Genomic DNA, 21,791 nt, shown 5'->3' with positions numbered 1-21,791 from the left:
AACCACACAAGCAAGAAGACGGCAGTGATGGCTCTGTTTGCAGGACCAAGACTGGTGACTTCCTGATACGCTTTGGCCGTGTCCCAACCCAAATCTCATCTTGAATTGTAATCCCCATAATCCACACATGTTAAGGGAGGGACCCAGTGGGAGGTGATTGGATCACGGGGGTGGTTTCTCCATGCTGTTCTCGTGATAGTGAGTTCTCAGGAGATCTGATGTTTTAGAAGGCAGTTTCCCCTGTTCTTGCATGCTGTCTCTCACCTGCCACCACATAAGATGTGCCTGCTTCCCCTTCCGCCATAATCGTAAGATTCCCGAGGGTCCCCAGCCATGCAGAACTCTGAGTCAATTAAACCTCTTTTCTTTATAAATTACCCTGTCTTGGGTATTCCTTCTTTTTTTTTTTTGAGATGGAGTTTCACTCTGCCACCCAGGCTGGAGTGCAGTGGGCTCACTGCAGCCTCCGCCTCCTGGGTTCAAGCCATTCTCCTGCCTCGGCCTCCCAAGTAGTTGGGACTACAGGTGCCCGCCACCACACCTGGCTAACTTTTTGTGTTTCTAATAGAGATGAGGTTTCACCATGTTGACTAGGCTGGTTTCAAATTGCTCACCTCGGGTGATCTGCCCACCTCGGCCTCCCAAAGTGCTGGAATTGCAGGCATGAGCCACCATGCCCAGCCAAGGGTATTTCTTTATAGCAATGTGAAAATGGCCTAATACACTTCCTTTAGCCAAAACTCCTGGAGGTTACAGTACATTTTCTGTGTGTACATGAGAAATTAGAATGGGATTTAGGGAATTTGCTAATGGGACTATTTACCAGATGTGGTCAAGATAATATGCGGATCACATTTTTCACGGGCTCTTGAAACTGCCCCCAGGACACCTCCCCGGCTGTAGCTAGGTAGCTGACCCTTTATTTGCATTGAATAATATCTGAAAGCTATTCAGAAAAACCTGAATCAACATTTATTTCTGAATAAACATTTGAAAACCATTAATTTTTCTGGGAAACCAGTAGCAGCATCAGCAGATCATGCCCGACTTTTGTGGGGCACTTACCTCCATCTGGCCTGGAAGCCACGCGTTCTGCTTATACACCTGCTTGTGTGTCAGTTACACAGTGTGCATTCGTTAGAAAAAGCTAACTGCCATGGCAGAGACCCAAAATCTATAATGGCTCCACCACCATAGACATTTATTCTGTGCTCACATATTAGTTCTAAATAGATGCATAGCCCTCCTCCATGTAGTCCCTTACGAAGAGGCCCAGGCTCAGGAAAGCTCTGTTATCTTCACCTTTTCGAGTGGAAAACGTTCTTGTACCTCTTCAAGTTGAAAGTCAAGTGGCTCTCAAGGTAGCCCTCGGTGTTGAAATCAAGTCTTCAGAAAAGGGAAAGCCGGGGAGACAGCATGGATGGGGTTTCTTAGGCCAGGTCAGGAAACGGTGTCTACCCCTTCGGCATGCATTGTATTGGGTAGGAAGGACTCAGGGCCATGGGCCTCTCCTAATGGCAAGGGGGCCTGGGACACAGCTCAGCCATGGAGAAACATGGATTTTGATGATCCCTTAGCAGTCTCTGCTCGATAATGAGATATGACATGATGAATAAACCCTGAACCTTATTCCCCACTTTCAATAAAAAGATACTATTCTGGACAATATAGGCTGTAGGAAGCCTTATAGTTAATATTTTTAAATTCCATTTTCAGGGATTTCCTAAACAAATAAAAAACTCACAGACAAAAATTGTGTGTATTGCAGTAATCCATACAAGGCCCTGGAGTCAGATAGCCTGGATTTGAATCTGGACTCTGTCACCTTTGTAGCTGGTTGATCTGGGCAATATATTAATTTCTCTTGGCCTCAGTCTCTTTATATGTAAATGGGTACAAGGACAGTATCTGTCTCACAGAGACGGTATGAGGGTTAAGTGAGAAGATGCACATGGACTGTGTATTACAGTGATAAGCATGGGACCTGGCACAGAGAAGGCCTTGGAACAGGAATCAAATCACATTTCACTGAGATTCCAAATGAAAATAGATACCACCTTCCAAAGTAAGGCATGAGACCACCATGCAGGACTTGCAAAAAGGAAGGTGGAGGGGAGGAATCAGGCAACTCTCAAACCCTCTTTCCCATTGAGGGTATGAGTTGGGAGGAGTTGGGGGAAGACGGTTGCTGCTGGGCATCCCACTCTCCCATCCCCAGGGGAGGTGGGTTGGAGGTGCCTGATTTTAAGGAGGTGAGGGATGAGGGGTGGGCTGCAACAGTAGCACTTGGGGACACAGGGAGCTCGTGTCTGACCCAGGCCTGAAAAACTTGACAAATCTGGCAGGCTGGCAGCTGTGCCAACAGAGGCAGAAGAGGCACTGCATGGGGACGGCCACCTCCCAGTGTTTCCCAGGAACCAAGCGTGGAGCCCCAGTGAGAAGCAGATGTGGCCAGGAGAGGGCAAAGCAAAAGAATGTCATGGATCCCAATCGAAGAGGCCTCAGGGAGGGTTCAGGCAAAGCAGCTAAAGAAGGCCTTCCTGGTGACAGAGGTTATGGAGCCGATGGCAACCAGATACGATCGAGATGCTTCACCCATGTTAGAGAGCCGCAACGGAGATCCCAGTGACAGGAACTTGGCACTGGGCTGGGCAAGGGGACTTCCGCCAACTCACAAAAGGGCACAGGGGAACAAACTTATCTTTCCAACCTGCCACGCGCAGAAAGGTGCTGCCAATCTTTCTGTTTAATTCAGAGTCTTCCAACAAATGTTCACTGAGCACCTCCTACTACTAAGCATCCTCTAGGGGCCTGGGACACCTCAGTGAACAAAACAGAGGTCCCGCCCTGGCAGAGCTTCTATATCAGTGGGAGAAGACAGTAAACAATGAGCATAGCAAATGAGCAAGCTGTAAGGCATGTTAGAAAGTGCTGTTCTAATGAGAAAAGGCAGCCGTGAACATGAGCAGGTGCGGCTGCCATTTTAACCATGAAAAGTCAACTTTCCGGTTTCTCTTCCTTGCTCTTCCCGCCCTGGACTCCAAACACCAGAGGTAGCTGACTGGGGAGGAGCCCTAGAGCCAAGCATAGGGATAGAGGGTGAAGCCCACCCCACACCCCTGCCATTCCCATCACCATCACAGCTGGCAGCTCCTAGCCCGAGGCAGTCAGAGCTGCAGGAAGGGAGGAAGTTTAGGGAGGAGTCAAGCTTTGATGTTACACTGACCTGAGCGTATTAAGTACCGCATTGAACCTGGCCAATGAAAAGTAACCAGAGAAGCTTTGAAAATGACCAGGAAAGCTTCTAGTGGTTTCTCCTTGAGCAGGGGACAGGGATAAAGGCCACAGAGGAATTTAAGGGACACAAGAGACAAAAATGATGCTGCTGTTTATATACCAGGTCAGGATTCCCAAATGTTGAAATGGCCACACACTCATTAATGACAGCTGATTTTTAATAGAATGATCATAGAACACTATGGAATCACTTCTTAGTACTGTATACCATAGTGTGTGTTAAAAATACTGAAGTTTACCTGTGAGGTAAAAACTTCAGGAGCTTAAAATGAGGTCCAGATATCTAAAAATACGGAGTGCCCTGTTTTTAAAAATTGAAATGTTGACATTCAGAAAGAATTACATTTACTCAAGAAGGAAAAAAAGAGAGAAATACCTGCATATTAATTTCCTAGGGCTCTATAGCAAAGCACCACTAACTGGGTGGCTTACACAACAGCAGTTTATTCTTGCTCAGTTCTGGAAGCCAGAAGTCCAAAATTAAGGCACCCACAGAGTCACACTCCCTCTGACACCTGCAGGGCAGAATCTCTGCCTCTGCCTGGCGTCTGGTGGTGTGCATCCATCCTGGACATTCCTTGGCTACATTCCTTGGCTTGTGGCTGCAGCACTTCCATCTCCGCCTGTGTTTCCCATGGCTGTCTCCCCATGTGTGCCTGTGTGTTCTCTCTTCTTCCTATGAGGACGCCTGTCATACTGGATGAAGGCCCCACCTAAGTCTAGTGCAACGTCATCTTCAGTCATTACATCTGCAATGATGCTGTCTTAATAAGGCCTCATTCTGAGGTACTGGGGACTAGGACTTCAACATATTTTTTGGTGGGACTTAATTCAACCATAAAAACCTACTAAGTCACTTTTTAAAGAAAATATACTTCTCTTTAGGACACTATAAGAAAAGAAAATTCTAGGCCCATGTCACTGATGAACATAGAGGCTTAAATTCTTTAAAAAAAAAAAAAAAGAATACCATCAAAGTGTGGTGGGCTGTTCTTGCATTGCTGTAAAGAAATACCTGAGACTGGGGAATTTATAATGAAAAGAGGTTTAATTGACTCACAGTCCTGCAGGCTGTACATGCATGGCACATCTGCTTGGTTCTGGGGAGCCTCAGGGGGCTTTTACTCAAGGCAGAAGGAGAAGCAAGAGCCGGCACATCACATGACAGGAACAGGAGCAAGAGAGAAATGGGGCTAGGTGCAGTGGCTCGTGCCTGTAATCTCAGCACTTGGGAGGCCGAGGCTGGCAGATCACCTGAAGTCTGGAGTTCGAGACCAGCCTGGCCAACATGGTGAAACCCCGTCTCTACTAAAAATATAAAAATTAACTGGACATGGTGGTGGTGTGCACCTGTAATCCCAGCTACTTGTGAAGCTGAGGCAGGAGAATCACTTGAACCCAGGAGGTGGAGGTTGCAGTGAACTGAGATTGTGCCATTGCACTCCAGCCTGGGTGACAAGAAAGAAACTTCATCTCAAAAAAAAAAAAAAAGAGAGACAGAGAGAGAGAAATGGGTAGCAGAGGAAGGTGTCACACACTTTTAACCAATCAGATCTGATGAGAACTCACTCACTGTCATGAGGACAGCACCAAGGGGATGGTGCTAAACTATTCATGAGAAATCCACCCCCATGATCCAATCACTTCCAGGTCCCACCTCCAACACTGTGGATTACATTTCAACATAAGATTTGGGTGGGACACATATCCAAACCATATCACAGACCAAATTCAACAGCATATGAAACAGCACGATCAGGTAGGATTTATCCCAGGCACGCAAGGATGTTTCAACAAATGCATATCTATAAATGTGATCACCACATGAACAGAATGAAGGACAAAATTTATATGATCATCTTAATAGATGTAGAAAATTCATTTGACAAAATTCAACATCCTTTCCTGATAAATTAGGTATAGAACGAATGTACCTCAACACAATAAAGTCCATATATGAGAAACCCACAACTAGCAGTGAAAAGTTGAAAGCTTTTCTTCTACGATCAGGAACAAGACAAGAATGCCGACATGGTTTGGCTCTGTGTCCCCACCCAAATCACACCTTGAATTGCAATCCCCATATACAGAGGAGGAACCTGGTAGGAGGTGATTGGATCATGGGGGCAGATTTTCCCCTTGCTGTTCTCAATATAGTGAGTGGGTTCTCACGAGATCTGATGGTTTAAGATGTGGCACTTCCCCCTTCTCTCTCTCTCTCTCCTGCTGCCATGTAAGGCGTGCCTTGCTTCCCCTTTGCCTTCCAGCATGATTGTAAGTTTCCAGAGGCCTCTCCAGTCATGTGGAACTGTCAATTAAACCTCTTTTTTTTATAAATTACCCAGCCTCGAGTAGTTCTTTACAGCAGTGTGAAAACAGACTGATACAGATGCCCACTCTCGCCACTTCCATTCAACACCGTCCTGGAAGTCTGAGCCAGAGCATTTAGGCAAGAGAAAGTAACAAAAGGCATTAAAATTGGAAAGAGTGAAGTTAAATTGTCTCTGTCTATAGATGACATAATCACATATATAGAAAACTCTAAAGGCTCCATCAAAAAAACTGTTAGAAATAATAAACAAGGCCAGATGCAGTGGCTCACGCCTGTAATACCAGCACTTTGGGAGGTGAAGGTGGGCAGACCACTTGAGGTCAGGAGTTTGAGACCAGCCTGGGCAACATGGAGAAACCGCATGTCTACCAAATATTCAAAAAATTAGCTGGGCATGGTGGCATGTGCCTGTGGTCCCAGCTACTCAGGAAACTGAGATGGGAGGATCGCTTGAGCCTGAGAGGAAGAGGTTGCAGTGAGTCTAGTTCATGCCACTGCAGTCCAGCCTGGGTGATAGAGTGAGACAAGAAAGGAAAGAGAAGAGAAGAGAAGAGAAGAGAAGAGAAGAGAAGAAAAGAAGGAGAGGGAGAGGGAGGTAATAAACAAGTCAATGAAGTTGCAAAAATCAACACACAATGCAGAATCAACATATGAAAATCAGTGACATTTCTATACACTATGAACTATTCCAAAAAGAAATCAAGAGAACAATTCCATTTACAATAGCATCAGAAATTATTTAGAAATAGGGTCAGGCGCAGTGGCTCACTCCTGTAATCTCAGCATTTTGGGAAGCTGAGGCTGGTGGATCACGAAGTCAGGAGATCGAGACCATCCTGGTTAACATGGTGAAGCCCCATTTCTACTAAAAAAATACAAAAAAATGGCTGGGCATGGTGGCTCATGCCTGTAATCCCAGCACTTTGGGAAGCCGAGGCAGGCGGATCACGAGGTCAGGAGATGGAGACCATCCTGGCTAACACAGTGAAACCCCGTCTCTACTAAAAATACAAAAATTAGCCAGGTGTGGTGGCGGACACCTGTAGTCCCAGCTACTCGGGAGGCTGAGGCAGGAGAATGGCGTGAACCCGGGAGGCAGAGCTTGCAGTGAGCCAAGATTGCACCACTGCACTCCAGCCTGGGTGACAGAGCGAGATTCTGTCTCAAAAAAAAGAAAGAAAGAAAGAAAGAAATTATTTAGAAATAAATGTACCCAAGGAGGTGAAAGATTTCTTCACTAAATACTATAAAATATTGATGAAGGAAATTGAAGACCAGCCATGGTGGCTCATGTTTGTAATTCCAGCACTTTGGAAGGACAAGGCAGGAGGACTGCTTGAGCCTAAGAGTTCAAGACCAGCCCGAGAAACATAGTGAAATCCTGTCTTTACAAAAAAAATAAAGATAACAAATTAGCCAGGTGTGCTGGTGTGCACCTAAGGTTTAAGTTACTCAGGAGGCTGAGGCAGGAGGATTGCTTGAGCCCAGGAGTCCAGAGTTACAATGAGCTATGATCACGTCACTGCACTCCAGCCAAGGCAACATAATGAGACCTTATCTCAAAAGGAAGTAAGGAGAGAAGGAAGGCAGGAAGGCAGGAAGGCAAGAAGGAAGGAAGGAAGGAAGGGAGGGAGGGAGGGAGGGAGGGAGGGAGGCAGGGAGGGAGGGAGGGATGGAGGGGGAAAATTGAAGAAGACACAAATAAATGGGAAGATATTCTGTGCTAATGGATTAGAATAATTTATATTGTTAAAATGTCCATACCACACAAAGCAATCTACAGATTCAGTGCAATCCCCATGAAAATTCCAATGATATTTTTCACAGAAATAGAAAAAAAAATCCTAAAATTTATATGGAACCACAAAAGACCCTGAAAAGCCAGAAATATCTTTATCAGAAAGAACCATGCTGAAGGCATCACATTACCTGATCTCAAAATCTACTACACAGCTATAGTAATCAAAACAGCACGGTACCGGCATGAAAAAGATATACAGACCAATGGAACAGGAAGCTCAGAAATAAATCCATGCATTTATGGTTAGCTGATCTTCAACAAGGGTCCCAAGAATACACAATAGTGAAAGGACAGTTTCTTCAATAAATGGTGTTGGGAAAACTAGATGTCCACGTGCAGAAGAATGTAATTAAAGCCTTATTTCACACCATATACAAAAACCAACTCCAAATGAATTAAAGACTTAAATATAAGACTTGAAACTCTAAAACTACTAGAAGAAAACATAGGGAGAAAGCTCCATGACATTGGTTTGAGTAATAATATTTTGGCTATGAGCCCAAAAGCAACAATAGACAAATAGACTGCATCAAACTAAAAAGCTTCTGCACCGCAAAGGAAACAACCAACAGAGTGAAAAGAAAATCTACAGGAAGGGAGAAAATACTTGCAAGTCATACATTTAATATCCAAAATATATAAGGGACTCAAACAACTCAGTAGCAGGAAGACGACCTGATTTTTAAAATGAGCAAAAGTAGTTCCCAGAGGCTGGGAAGTGTAACAAGGGTGATGGAGGTGGGAGCACTCAGAGGTAGTTCCTGGATACAAAACACTATAGTTAGGTAGAATGAATAAGATCTAGTATTTGATAGCACAACAAGGTGACCACAATCAACAATAATTTACTGTACATTTAAAAATAACAGAAAGAGGCTGGGCGTGGTGGCTCACGCCTGTAATCCCAACACTTTGGGAGGCTGAGGTGGGCGGATCACGAGATCAGGTTAACCATCGAGGTTAACCATCATGAGGTTAAGCATCCTGGCTAACACAGTGAAACCCTGTCTCTACTAAATATACAAAAATTAGCCCAGCGTGATGGCAGGCGCCTGTAGTCCCAGCTACTCAGGAGGCTGAGGCAGGAGAATGGCGTGAACTCGGGAGGCAGAGCTTGCAGTGAGCCCGCCACTGCACTCTAGCCTGGGCAACAGAGTGAGACTCCATCTCAAAAAATAATAATAATAATTAAAAATAATAATAATAACAGAAAGAAGACCAGGCATGGTGGCTCATGCCTGTAATCTCAGTACTTTGAGAGGCTGAGGCAGGTGGATCACTTGAGGTCAGGAGTTCAAGACCACCCTGGCCAACACGGTGAAACCCCATTTCTACTAAAACACAAAAATTAGCCAGGAACAGTGGCATGGGCCTGTAATCCCAACTACTCGGGAGGCTGAGGCAGCAGGAGAATCAATTGAACCCATGCATTTGACAACATTCAACAGGCAGAGGTTGCGGTGAGCCGAGATCGCACCACTACACTCCAGCCTGGGTGACACAGTGAGACTCTGTCTCAAAAAGTAAATACATAAAACAGAAAGAGTATAATCGGAAGTTTTATAATACAAAGAAATGATCAGTGCTTGAGGAGATAGATACCCCACTTTTGCTAATGTCATTATTATGCATTGTATACCCATATCAAAGTATCTCATGTACCCCATAAATGTATATACCTACTATGTACCCATAAAAATAAACAGTTAAAATTTTAAAAATTAGCAAAGGACTTAAATAGACTTTTCTCAAAAGAAGACATATGAAGAACCAATAGGTATATGAAAAGATGTTCAACATCACTACTCATCTGGGCAATGCAAAGCAAAACCACATGAGATGCCACCCCACACCTACTAGCATGGCTGTCACTGAAAAGACAAAAGGTAACAAGAGTTGGCAAGGATGTGGAGGAAAGGGAATGTTAATTAATATAGCCATGATGGAAAGCAGTATGGAGGTTCTTCAAAAAACTCTAAACAGAACTACCATATGATCCAGCCGTCCCTCTTCTAGGTATACATCCAAGGAAATGAAATCAGTATATTGAAGAAATATCTACACTCCCACACCTAACTGTACATCAACAGATGAATGGATAAAGAAATGTGACTTATACATAATGGAACACTATTCAGCCTTAGAAAGGAAGCAAATCCTGTCATTTGTGTCAACATGGATGAAGCTGAAGGACATTATGCTAAGTGGAATAAGCCAAGCACAGAAAGAAAACTAGTTCATGATCTCACTTATAGGTGGAATCTAAAAAAGTCGAACTCAGGCTGGGTGCGATGGCTCACATCTGTAATCCCAGCACTTTGGGAGGCCGAGGCAGGCGGATCACTTGAAGCCAGAAGTTTGAGACTAGCCTGGCCAACGTGGCGAAACCCCGTCTCTACTAAAAATACAAAAAGTTAGCTGGGCATGGTGGTGCATGCCTGTAATCCCAGCTACTCAGGAGGCTGAGGCAGGAGAATCGCTTGATTCCCGGAGGTGCAGGTTGCAGTGAGCGCCACTGCACTGCAGCCTGGGCGACTAAGCAACAGAAGACTAAAACGGTGGTTACCAGGGTTGCACAGGGGGAAGGTCTGGGGAGATGTTGGTCAAAGGATACAAAATTTCAATTAGACAGGAAGAGTCAGTTCAAGAGACCTTTTGTACAATCACCATGACTATAGTTAGTAACAGTAACGATGTAATGTATTCTTTTTTTTTTTTTTTTTGGAGACGGAGTCTCACTCTGTCGCCCAGGCTGGAGTGCAGTGGCGCGATCTCGGCTCACTGCAAGCTCCGCCTCCCAGATTCACGCCGTTCTCCTGCCTCAGCCTCTCCGAGTAGCTGGGACTACAGGCACCCGCCACCACGCCCGGCTAATTTTTTGTATTTTTTAGTAGAGACGGGGTTTCACCGTGGTCTCGAACTCCTGACCTCGTGATCCACCCGCCTCGGCCTCCCAAAGTGCTGGGATTACAAGCGTGAGTCACCACGCCCGGCCTGTAATGTATTCTTGAAAATTGCTGACCGTGTCTAAACCACCAAAAAAAAAAACAAAAAACAAAAAACAAAAAAAAAGTATGTGAGGTAATGGATATCTTAATTAGCTTGATGTAGCCCTTCACATTGTATACAAATTTCAAAACTTCATGTTGTAGACCTAAACACTTGCAATTTTTGTCAATTAAAAATTACCTTAATTTTATAAAGATCACACATTTAGCCAAAGACTCCAATAGAACATACTTGCAGAAATATTACATTTTTTTGGCTTAGTTCTCAAAGCATGTGGTTGAGCTGCTGCTGCAGTAGCCAGATATTTACACTGTATTCATTTAGAAGAAAAGTAGCAACAGGAAGTAGACTTCTCCCCAGAGGTTTCCCAAGCATTCACTGAAATCTGAGGGCCTCACAGCGCTCACACCAGCGGTCTTCCACCTGTGGTCCCAGCTGGCTCTGGCCTGCCTGCCCATCCAGCAGTCTGCAAAAAATCCTTAAAGCAGAGAAGAGATTCACTTCACTCCCTGTGAGAGCAGTAACATTCTGATCACTTAACAACAGATGTGTCTAGTGGTTACCACTTTCTCCTAGGAGCTCTCTCATCCCTTGAGTGGTTCCCTAACTTCACTGACGGTATTACACGAAATCACTCTGCTCAGAACCCCAGAGCTGCACAGCCTCCACCAACAATTTACCTCTCTTTAAAATATCCAAACTCAACACTGTCTCCTTGGTGACACAGGAGATTCTGCTTTGGTTGAGCTCTGCCAGGACTGGCTACATAACCTGGGGAAGGTACACAGTGCAAAATGACCCTCGTTGGGAAAGTATCAGTGAGTTTGAGACAGCATCAGCAGACCATTCCACGCAGTCCCGTGAGGCCGGCCCTCAGCTCCAGCCTCCCACTCCCTGCACTGACTGTCCCTTGCTCCCTGAAGAGCTTCCTGAGTGATACAGCCTCTGCGTTGAAGTGTTGACATGTGCTTCGTTGTGAAACTATATTTACTCAGGTGCGGTTTGTCACTTTCTTTTGATTCCAGGCATGCAGGTTTTGAACAGAGAATCTAGACTCTGGCCTCCTCTGAACTTGCACCAGGCCCCAGTTGCCTGGCAGCCCCTTGTCTGTGCCAGCACTGCCTTCCCCAGGCTGTGCCTGCAGAGCCCCCAGGCAGGGAGTGAAGCAGATGCGTGAGCATGTTAAACACAGGCACATTCTTCACTTCCACCAAGAACTACTCAGATCCCACGCTGCCAGCTTTCCAGGTTCCCATGAAAATTCAGATTTTAATGTGAAAAAATTTTAAAATGTTGACAACTAAATAAAATTTTTAAAAGAGACTGTGCAAGGAAAACAATGGATGGGTGTGAGCCCTATGTAGTCGTGAGCTGCAGTTTACCCTCTGCAGTACCTACGCTGTCTCCAGGTGTCATTCCCGGCAGCCCGCCCACGAGGACATTCACTTGTAGGGGAGGAAAATGTCCCTCTACTGTCTGAGGGCTTCCAGCTGGGACTGACATATGACCGATTAGCTGGACAAAACCACACAAATTTGATTTGTGTGCACGTGGAAGCCCTCACAAGAAAGATGAAGACCCAAAGAAGCGGCTAAACCTACGTGCTTACATATTACATTGGACAAAGAATAGCAATTGCAGAAAAGTAACTGAAATGTATGGGAGACTAAAGGACAATAATGTTATTTTAACAAGGTCTGTTTGTATTGTTATTTTAACAAGGTCTGTTTGTACAGATTTCTCTCAGCCTCAACTTCCTTTCTCTGATGAAAAGAATGTTTCTTTTTGCTGGTACAAGATGGTCACTTTTTTTTTTTTTTTTTTGAGATGGAGTTTCACTCTTGTCGCCCAGGCTGGAGTACAATGGTGTGATATCAGCTCACTGCAACCTCTGCCTTCCGGGTTCAAGCGATTCTCCTGCCTCAACCTCCCCAGTAGCTGGGACTACAGGCACCCGCCACCATGCTTGGCTAATTTTTTGTATTTTTAGTAGAGACAGGGTTTCACCACATTGGCCAGGCTGGTCTGGAACTCCTGACCTCAGGTGATCCACCTGCCTTGGCCTCCCAAAGTGCTAGGATTACAGGTGTGAGCCACCACGCCTGCCCAGTGGTCACATTTTATATGGGTATTTTATTCCCTGCTTCTGAAAACAAACAAACAAAAAAAGATCAGAGTGCCCTTCCCACACCTGCTTTTTTCCAGTGTTTTTAACTTCAAATAATTAATTTTGAGTGAATAGCAGCATATTTTGGGGTGGCGCATCATGAACTCCTTCCCCCACCACGAGGCTGTGCTTCCTCCCCTGTAGGCCCTACTGGGTTTCATGGGTGCATGGAGCCACTGTTACGATGTGTGTCCCTCAAGAGTGGCGGAGGCCTTGGGGGTGTGGCGGTCCCTCTGATTGCCACGTGGGTATGCAGGGTCTCAGCAGATGAGGCCTGGAGGAGGTGAGAAGGTGGAGCCTGGAGTGTCTTGACAAGGTGGAGGGGAAGCTGGCACCAGATGCAGCCAGGTGTCCCGAATAGTTGGGGGCCAAGGCTGGGCACAGTGGCTCACACCTGTAATCCCAGCACTTTGGGAGGCTGAGGCAGGCAGATCACGAGGTCAGGTGATCGAGACCATCCTGGCTAACACGGTGAAACCCCATCTCTACTAAAAATACAAAAAATTAGCTGGGTGCGGTGGCGGGCGCCTGTAGTCCTAGCTACTGGGGAGGCTGAGGCAGGAGAATGGTGTGAACCTAGAAGGCGGAGCTTGCAGTGAGCCGTGATTGTGCCACTGCACTCCAGCTTGGGTGACAGAACGAGACTCTGTCTCCAAAAAAAAAAAAAAAAAAAAAAAAAAATATATATATATATATATATATATATATATATATGTAGTTGGGGGCCAGTGGTGAGAAGGGGGTGGTCGGTTGAACAAGGGTGGTGAGAACAGTAGACCAGAGACCCTAGAAAGGATGTGCTGGGAGAGAGGCCTCAACGGAAAGAGACCAGTAAAGACAAGGCCACCCTCTCACAGTTCCACCCAAGGCTTCCCCTTGACATCCAAGTCTCAGTGGAGAACTCCTGGATGGCCTTTGGGGCCCCTGGAGAAAAACAGCAGTCCCCCAGATGCTCCCGCTGGCTCCTGGTTGTGACTCAGAGCCACCTTGTGGGGCAGCCCCCAGCATCCTTCAAGGGAAGAAGCACAAAGCAGTTTCCTGCCTGGGCAACCCTATGGGGTTTGCCTCCCAAAGGCGTTTGTGGGATTCACCTCCTGGGAGCCCGAGAGGAGCAAACACTTGTAGAATTTGTTCATTCCTCTCATTGTAAGTTTCTGTTTGATGAATTCCACGGTCCCAGGAAATGCCCTCGGCACTTTCAATAACACAATAGCTCTTGTTGAGGTAGGGGGTGGGGGTGAGGGACAACTTTGTAAAGCCCCTGATTGACACTATGAATGGGAAAGGCAGTTGGCACCATTCCTTCCCAGAACCGTGCTGTTACCCGGGGCCAGTCTGAGCAGGCCAGCCCTGGGGGGCCAGGGAAGCGAGGCAGGAGCTGAGGGAGCACCCAGCTGGCCCTGCCCAGGCCCAGGCACTGAACTCTATCCACAAAGCCTGACTTTGTGGATAGGACGTTAGGCCAGAGAAGTCCAGGCCCAGGCAGGCCCGGTGTTGACTGTGACCCTCAGAGAGTACCTGAGCTTCCAAGGAGGCTCAAAGGACTGGCACCGTCTTGTGTCCACTAGCCCCTGCTAAGAAGTGACAACGTGCTAGCAGCCCTTGCTCACTCTTGGTGCCTGCTCGGCCTCAGCGTCTGCTCTGGCCACGCTGGATGAGCCCTTCAGCCTGACGCTGTGCTGTGGGAGCCCCTCTCTGGGGCTGGCCAAGGCCGGAGCCAGCTCCCTCTGCTCGCGGGGAGGTGTGGAGGGGGAGACGCAGGCACCAGCTGGGGCTGCGGGCATTGCTTGCAGGCCCGCGTGGGTTCTGGGCAGGCGCAGGCTCACTGGGCCCCCTCACTGGGCTCAGCCGGCCAGCGCCTGCTGGGCTTGATCTGGGATGAGCTCTCTCTGGGCTGCTGGAGTGCCTGGGCTAGGTGCTGCAAAGTCCCGCAGCGAGTGCCATTGAGAGGTGAAGCCAGCTGGGCTTCTGGGTTGGGTGGGGACTTAGACAACTTTTCTGTCTAGCTAAAGGATTGTAAACGCACCAATCAGCACTCTTTGTCTAGCTAAAGGTTTTGTAAACGCACCAATCAGCACTCTGTGTCTAGCTAATCTGGTGGGGACGTGGAGAACTTTTGTGTCTAGCTAAAGGATTGTAAACACACTAATAAGCACTCAGTGTCTAGCTAAAGGATTGTAAACGCACCAATCAGCACTCTGTCAAAATGGACCAATCAGCTCTCTGTAAAATGGACCAATCAATAGGACGTGGGTGGGGCCAGATAAGAGAATAAAAGCAGGCCACCCGGGCCAGCTGCGACAACCTGCTGGGGTCCCCTTCCACGTTGTGGAAGCTTTGTTCTTTTGCTCTTCAAAATAAATCTTGCTGCTGCTCACACTTTGGGTCTGTGCCAACTTTATGAGCTGTAACACTCACCGCGAAGGTCTGCAGCTTCACTCCTGAAGCCAGCGAGACCATGAACCCACCAGAAGGAAGAAACTCCGAACACATCTGAACGTCAGAAGGAACAAACTCTGGACACACCATCTTTAAGAACTGTAACACTCACTGCAAGGGTCCACGGCTTCATTGTTGAAGTCAGTGAGACCAAGAACCCACCAATTCCAGACACAGTGGGATTCAGAGAAGTGACCAGGATTTCTTCAGACCACCTGAGGCCATTGGCAATGGACACCTAACCACGTTTAACCTTTTCACACAAAGTGAGCATCAGTAGAATAACCCTAGGAGGCTTCAGGTGGACACTGACAGGTATTGGGCATGTCCTTATAACTGGAATTATTGACAGTATCTTTCAAAAACTATCTGTGCAACAAGGAGCCAGGTGAAAATTTGGCAACTACAGTACCTTGCAGATTCAATCAAAGTCGATAAAGTATGTCTTCTTGCCGAAATAACCCAGTGTGGTTTTAAACGCTGAATCCATTAACCATGTACATTTTTCACTTTCATTCTCTCTAAATTGTATATCTTCATAGCAAATGATTTCCATTTGAGATGACTTGTGTTCTTTGACTTTACAGGAAAGATGTGCAGTAGTTCCCCTGTTCCAAAGTTTCACTTTCCATGCTTCCAGTCAGCTACAATCCAAAAATACGACCTATGATAAGCGGCTTTGAGAGAAAGAGGCCACATTCACGTAATTTTTTTTTTTTTTTTGAAATGGAGTCTTGCCATGTCGCCCAGGCTGGAGTGCAGTGGTGCAATCTCAGCTCACTGCAAGCTCTGCCTCCCTGGTTCACCCCATTTTCCCACCTCAGCCTCCCAAGTAGCTGGGACTACAGGCACCTGCCACCACGCGCGGCTAATTTTGTTTTTGTATTTTTAGTAGAGACGGGGTTTCACCATGTTAGCCAGGATGGTCTCCATCTCCTGACCTCATGATCCGCCTGTCTTGGCCTCCCAAAGTGCTGGGATTACAGGCGTGAGCCACCGCGCCCGGCCCACGTAACTTTTTTTACAGCATATTGTTATCATTGTTCTATTTTATTATTAGTTGTGGTTGTGAATCCCATACTATGCATAGGTGTATGTGTACAGTTTAGGAAAAAACACAGTATATATAGAGCCCAGAATCTGCAGTCTCAGGCATCCACTGGGGGTCTTGGAGCATAGGGGGGACTAATGTATACACTTCATGTATTTGCTTTGATTTTTAGAAACATCTTCTAGAGTAAACGAATGAATCCTTACAGCCTTTTACATCGTGTGTTTCATCCTCCTTGCCTGCAAAGCAACGCAGAATTTCTGCTAATTAACTAAGGTAGCTCTAAATGCACTGTTTAGAACTGTAAAGATTAATTGTAGTAATTATGCGTAATTGTGCCAGTGCGTAAAGCTGTAGCGGGGAGGAGGGGTGGAAAGGGAGGGGAAAAGTCAGCGTCTCAGCCCTCAGATGGGGGAGGCCGACTTTCCCAGTTGGCAGACGCATCTTCTGAAACAGACAGATGTGGGCAAGGCCCCCTTTTCCAAAGCAGAGGGAAGCAGCCCATGACTTTGCTCTAGCTGGGCCTGTCTCCACTGTACTCGTCAGAAACGCTCTGCTACGTCAGCCTCTGTGGCTCTGTCTTGGGCAAGTTAGCTTTGGTGGTTTCACCTGCACATTCAGACATTGGGCGTCAAGGGGAGATCTCTCATGTGGGGTTGTGTCTGGAGCTAGTTGTGCGATTACAGGAATGACTGACTCACGTTCTCACCCCTCCCCCAGTGCAATGGAGACGTCACAGCTTCAGCCTTTTAGTGTCAGGTTTCTGGTATCTTGAGGCTCTGGTTTTGCACCAGTTTCGGTGATTTTGCACCCATTTCTCAGCATGTTGTTTCTACTTCTATTATTGATGAAGCAAGTATTTCACAAGGTGCTTCAAAGTCACAGTCTCCCCATTGAGGGGTCACGCACAGTGGTGGCTGTAAAAGGCATGGAGGTCCGTGCTGACCTGGAGATGCGTGGGTGCCTCTGAGTCTTCATGGTAGATGGAGTGCATCTATTCGAGGGGTGCTTTGTCCTGGAGAGTTGCTGAAAGGGGGAAGAAAGGAGGCTGGGGGTGGAGTAGGGAGGGGAAGCGTGTCTCAGGGCAGTACCAAGGGTCCAGGTGCACCTGAAGCAGGAAACCAAGGCAGCTCTCTGCTGAGCATCTGATCAAACCATGGTGATCTCACTTTATACCAATGATTGTTACTTCTACCATACACAGTCATACTCTATAATTGCCAAAAATGTAGAACTGAAACCACAAAACAATGGATTTGCAAAGAACCAATAAAATCAAGCTTTTTATGCCATGTAGTTACTTATTGCTACACAGCAAATTACCCCAAAACATAGTGGCTTAAAATAGATATAAACATTTGTTATCTCATATGGATTCTACAGATCAGGAATTTGGGAGCAGCTTGACTGGGCTCATTCAGCTTTGGGTCTTCCATGAATTACCATCAAGATGTCAGCTACAGGCCGAGTCTGGTGGCTTACGCTTGCAGTCACAGCACTTTAGGGAGCCAAGGTGGGAGGATGGCTTGAGGCCAGGAGTTCAAGACCAGCCTGGCCTAACACAGTGAGAACTCATCTCTCTCTCTTTTTTTTTAATCTGCAATGGCTTCAATATCTGAAGGCTTGACTGGGGCTTGAGAGCTGGCTTCAGGAGGCTTCACTGGCGTGGCGGGCAAGCGGGTACTGGCTGTGGGCATCAATTCGCTGCCACATGGACCTCACCACAGGGTTACTTCAGAGTCTCACAACCTGGAGGCTGCCTTCCCCCAAAGCAAGTGATCAGTAGAGCAAGCTGAAGCCACAGGGCCTTTCATAATCTAGCCATAGACGTCACACTCGGTCACTTCTGTTTTTGACACAGGACTGGTTCCTCTATTTAGTGTGGGAGGGGATGACACAAATGCACGAGACCAGGAGGCAAAGATCGCTGGAGGCCGTCTTGGAGGAGGGTTGCCACTCCACGGAAAATGAGTGCTACCTAAGATCACAATTCACATATACGTTTCTTGGGGAAAATGATCAACTGATATTTTCAGAACATCAATTTTGTTCAAGTTTCAAATCCTTCATCCTGCATTTGAACTATATGTACTTTAGCAGAAGTGACTGAACGCCACTTTTCTTTCTGCTTTCTGCCCATTTCTGCAACCAAAGCTCCATGGAATGCTCAAAGGTGCGATTTGCAGGAATAAGAGGAGGCAGGAACTCCATCCTTCTCTTTTCTTTCAACTCACTGGAACATACATTACCTCGTGTTTGAAAATACCACCAGGATAAAAAAAAGCGCTCTTAATTAATAAATCAAGACTAAAATAATTGAAATTCAGTGAAACTCAGTTCTAATATAAAGACTAAAGGGCAATTTGCTAACATGATAGATAAAGAGTGGTAGCATCAAACTCAGAGAAGTGAGAGCAGATACAGGGATGAGTTAAAAAAATGTTCTGATTTTTTTTTTTTTTTTTTTTTTTTTTGAGATGGAGTCTCGCTCTGTGGCCCAGGCTGAAGTGCAGTGGCACGATCTTGGCTCACTGCAAACTCTCCCTCCCCGGTTCACACCACTCTCCTGCCTCAGCCTCCTGAGTAGCTGGGACTACAGGCACCTGCCACCACGCCCAGCTATTTTTTTTTGTATTTTTAGTACAGACGGAGTTTCTCCGTGTTATCCAGGATGGTCTCGATCTCCTGACCTCGTGATCCGCCTGCCTTGGCCTCCCAAAGTGCTGGGATTACAGGCGTGAGCCCCTGCACCCGGCCAAAAAAAAAAAAATGTTCTGATATTAACAAAGTCGCTTTCATATGGTGTGACTGGGGCCCATGTGAGAGGAGGTAACATTATCTTCCCTCAAGTAGCAAGGCATTCAAGGAAACTTTCAATTAAATGCAGGCAACATTTGTAGCAGAATGATTGTGTGCAATGCACTGTGCTGGTTACTTACAGAGGAAATCTACACACAAAGAAGCATGGTCCCAGTGCTCAGGGTGCTTAGCCCTCAGGGCAAGAGACACATGCACAAGTAAGAGGAATCTGAGTGCCCACAGGGAAGCATAGGCAAGGGATTATGGGAGAGCTGAATGAAGATGACCCCAAGGAGGGTTTCCCAGAAGAGTTGGCAACTGAGTGAGGCACTGCAGGATGCACAGAATGTTGATGGATAGGGCTAAGGAAGACAGGGCATCCCCTGGAAGCAGAGCAATCTAATGGAAGAGCTTAGCGATGAGACAGAGGTAGGCAAATGCCGGCATCGTTTGGAGAAGACACCATCTAGACTCTAACTAGAGTGAAGGGTTTGAAGTGGACAGAGGTAGAGCGTTGTTCTTGATGGGAGACGAGGCTGAGAGGGTACACTGGAATTAGAACATGAGGGTTTGTTAAAGTATGAATTTATTCTAAAACAATGAAAACCACATTGCCAGATTCTGGCTCTGCACACTAAGCAATTGTGTGAACTGGAGCAAGTTACTTAAACTCCCATGTCCCAGTGTCTTCATTTGAAAAAGGGAATGATAATGGTACCTACTTCATAAGGTTATGAGATTAAATGACTTCATCATAGAAAGCACTAGAACAGTGCCTGGGACACTATTCCATCCTTGTCCTCATCATCATTGTCATCATTTGTTTAGGGAGGCAACTATGACAGTTCTGTGAATGGAAAGTAGGGACAGGTCTGTGTAATGTTGCAAAAATAGAATGGCAAGGACTTATTATTAAAACCAGTGCATGGCCCCACCTAACCAGCAGGAAGGCAGGGCTTTCAGAGGGAATCACATGGGTATTCAGTGAGCAGGAAGTGCCTCTGCCACAGAATGAATGTATTGGGCAGGAAATAATATTTGGTTCTAGATGTATTAGTCAGCTAGCAAAATACTACAAACTGGGTGGCTTAAACAACAGCAATTAATTTTTTATTTTTATTTATTTTTATTTATTTATTGAGACAGAGTCTCGCTCTGTCACCAGGCTGGAGTGCAGTGGTGCAATCTGGGCTCACTGCCACCTCTGCCTCCCAGGTTCATGCCATTCTCCTGCCTCAGCCTCCCGAGTAGCTGGGACTATAGGCACATGCCACCACACCCAGCTAATTTTTGTATTTTTAGTAGAGATGGGGTTTCACCATGTTGGCCAGAATGGTCTCAATCTCTTGACCTTGTGATCCACCTGCCTCAGCGTCCCAAAGTACTGGGAATACAGGTGTGAGCCACCGTGCCAGGCCAGCAATTAATTTTCTGACAGTTCTGGAGGCTGGAAGTTCAGGAGCTACATATGTTTTCTCCTGAGGCCTCTCTCCTTGCTTTGCAGATGGCCACCTTCTCACTGTGTCCTCACATGGTCTTCCCTCTGTGCAAGTGCACATCCCTGGCATCTCTGTGTGTCCAAGTTTCCTGTTCTTAAAAGGATGCCAGTCAGATTGGGTCAGGCCCCACCCCAATGGCCTCATTTTAATTTAGCCATCTCTTTAAAGATCCTTTCTCCAATACAGTCACATTCTAAGGTATTGAGGGTTAGGGCTCCTACATACACGTTTGGGGAGTGGGAGAAGGGACACAATTCAGCCCCTAAAGGGTGTGTTGAGTTTGACCTACCTGAAGAAATCATCTAACACTTGCCTTAAGAATAAATCCAGCCAGGTGCAGTGGTTCATGCCTGAAATTCCAGAATTTTGGGAGGCTGAGACAGGAGGATTGCTTCAGCCCAGAAGTTCGAGACCAGCCTAGGCAACATAACGAGATGCTGCCACTATTAAAAATTGTAATAATAAATAAATATAAAGAAAAAGAATACATTCCATTTGTTAGATATTGCAAAGTTTTACCCTACGTCAAATGAGTCCTCCTACATCAAATAAGGAGCAATGATCATAAGTGTGATTTCTGTTCAGTTTTTGACAGAACCAACACATTAAATTTCCTAAACATGAAATAAAAGGAAAAATTTCCTTTGTAGAAAGACAGTCTGACATCTGAAATATGCAAATGTTAACAAAGAATGAAACTCACTCACAGCTGTGAAATAAGTAATGGATTTAACCGGGCATTCGTTAAAGACATTGAGGTTACCGGGTTGATCCTATTAAAATAAAATTAATCTCAGGGTCATACAGTAAACACTGACCACAGGCAGCATGTCCATGATTTTGTTTACAGGATTCACTAATTAGAATTCTATATTTTGCCATGGCTCAATCTGCATATGCTGCCAGAAATTGGAAGAACAATTTAAAATTCAATCATACAAAGTGAGCAAAAAGCAAACAGATATGTTTGAGTTTTCCTGTCTTCATTCAACATGTTTTAGCATTCAGAAAAAAATAGCCAGTAATTAGAATTATAAGAAAATGTACCTTAAGAACTTTCAGTGAAACTTCAACCTGGTAAAATATTTTCTCACCATAGTACTTTTTGAAAAGCAGACGTAGGACACACTGTGAGCTGCAGTTCCAAAATAGAATATGAGCCTGGCTTCCCCTTTAGATGGTTTTCCACAATGGGCTCTCAAGAATGCTGTAGGATCTTCTTCTTTTTAAATTATTTTTCGAGACAAGGTCTCATTCTGTCCCCCAGACTCCCAAATAGCTGGGACCACAGGTGTATGCTACCACGCCAGGCTAATTTTTATTTTTTGTGGAGATGGGGGTCTCGCCAAGTTGCCTCAGCTGGTCTGGAACTCCTGGGCACAAGCAATCTACCTGCC

This window comes from Symphalangus syndactylus, chromosome 2 (assembly GCF_028878055.3).
Source record: "Symphalangus syndactylus isolate Jambi chromosome 2, NHGRI_mSymSyn1-v2.1_pri, whole genome shotgun sequence".
In the NCBI taxonomy this organism is placed as follows: domain Eukaryota; kingdom Metazoa; phylum Chordata; class Mammalia; order Primates; family Hylobatidae; genus Symphalangus; species Symphalangus syndactylus.
This window is presented reverse-complemented; position numbering follows the sequence as displayed.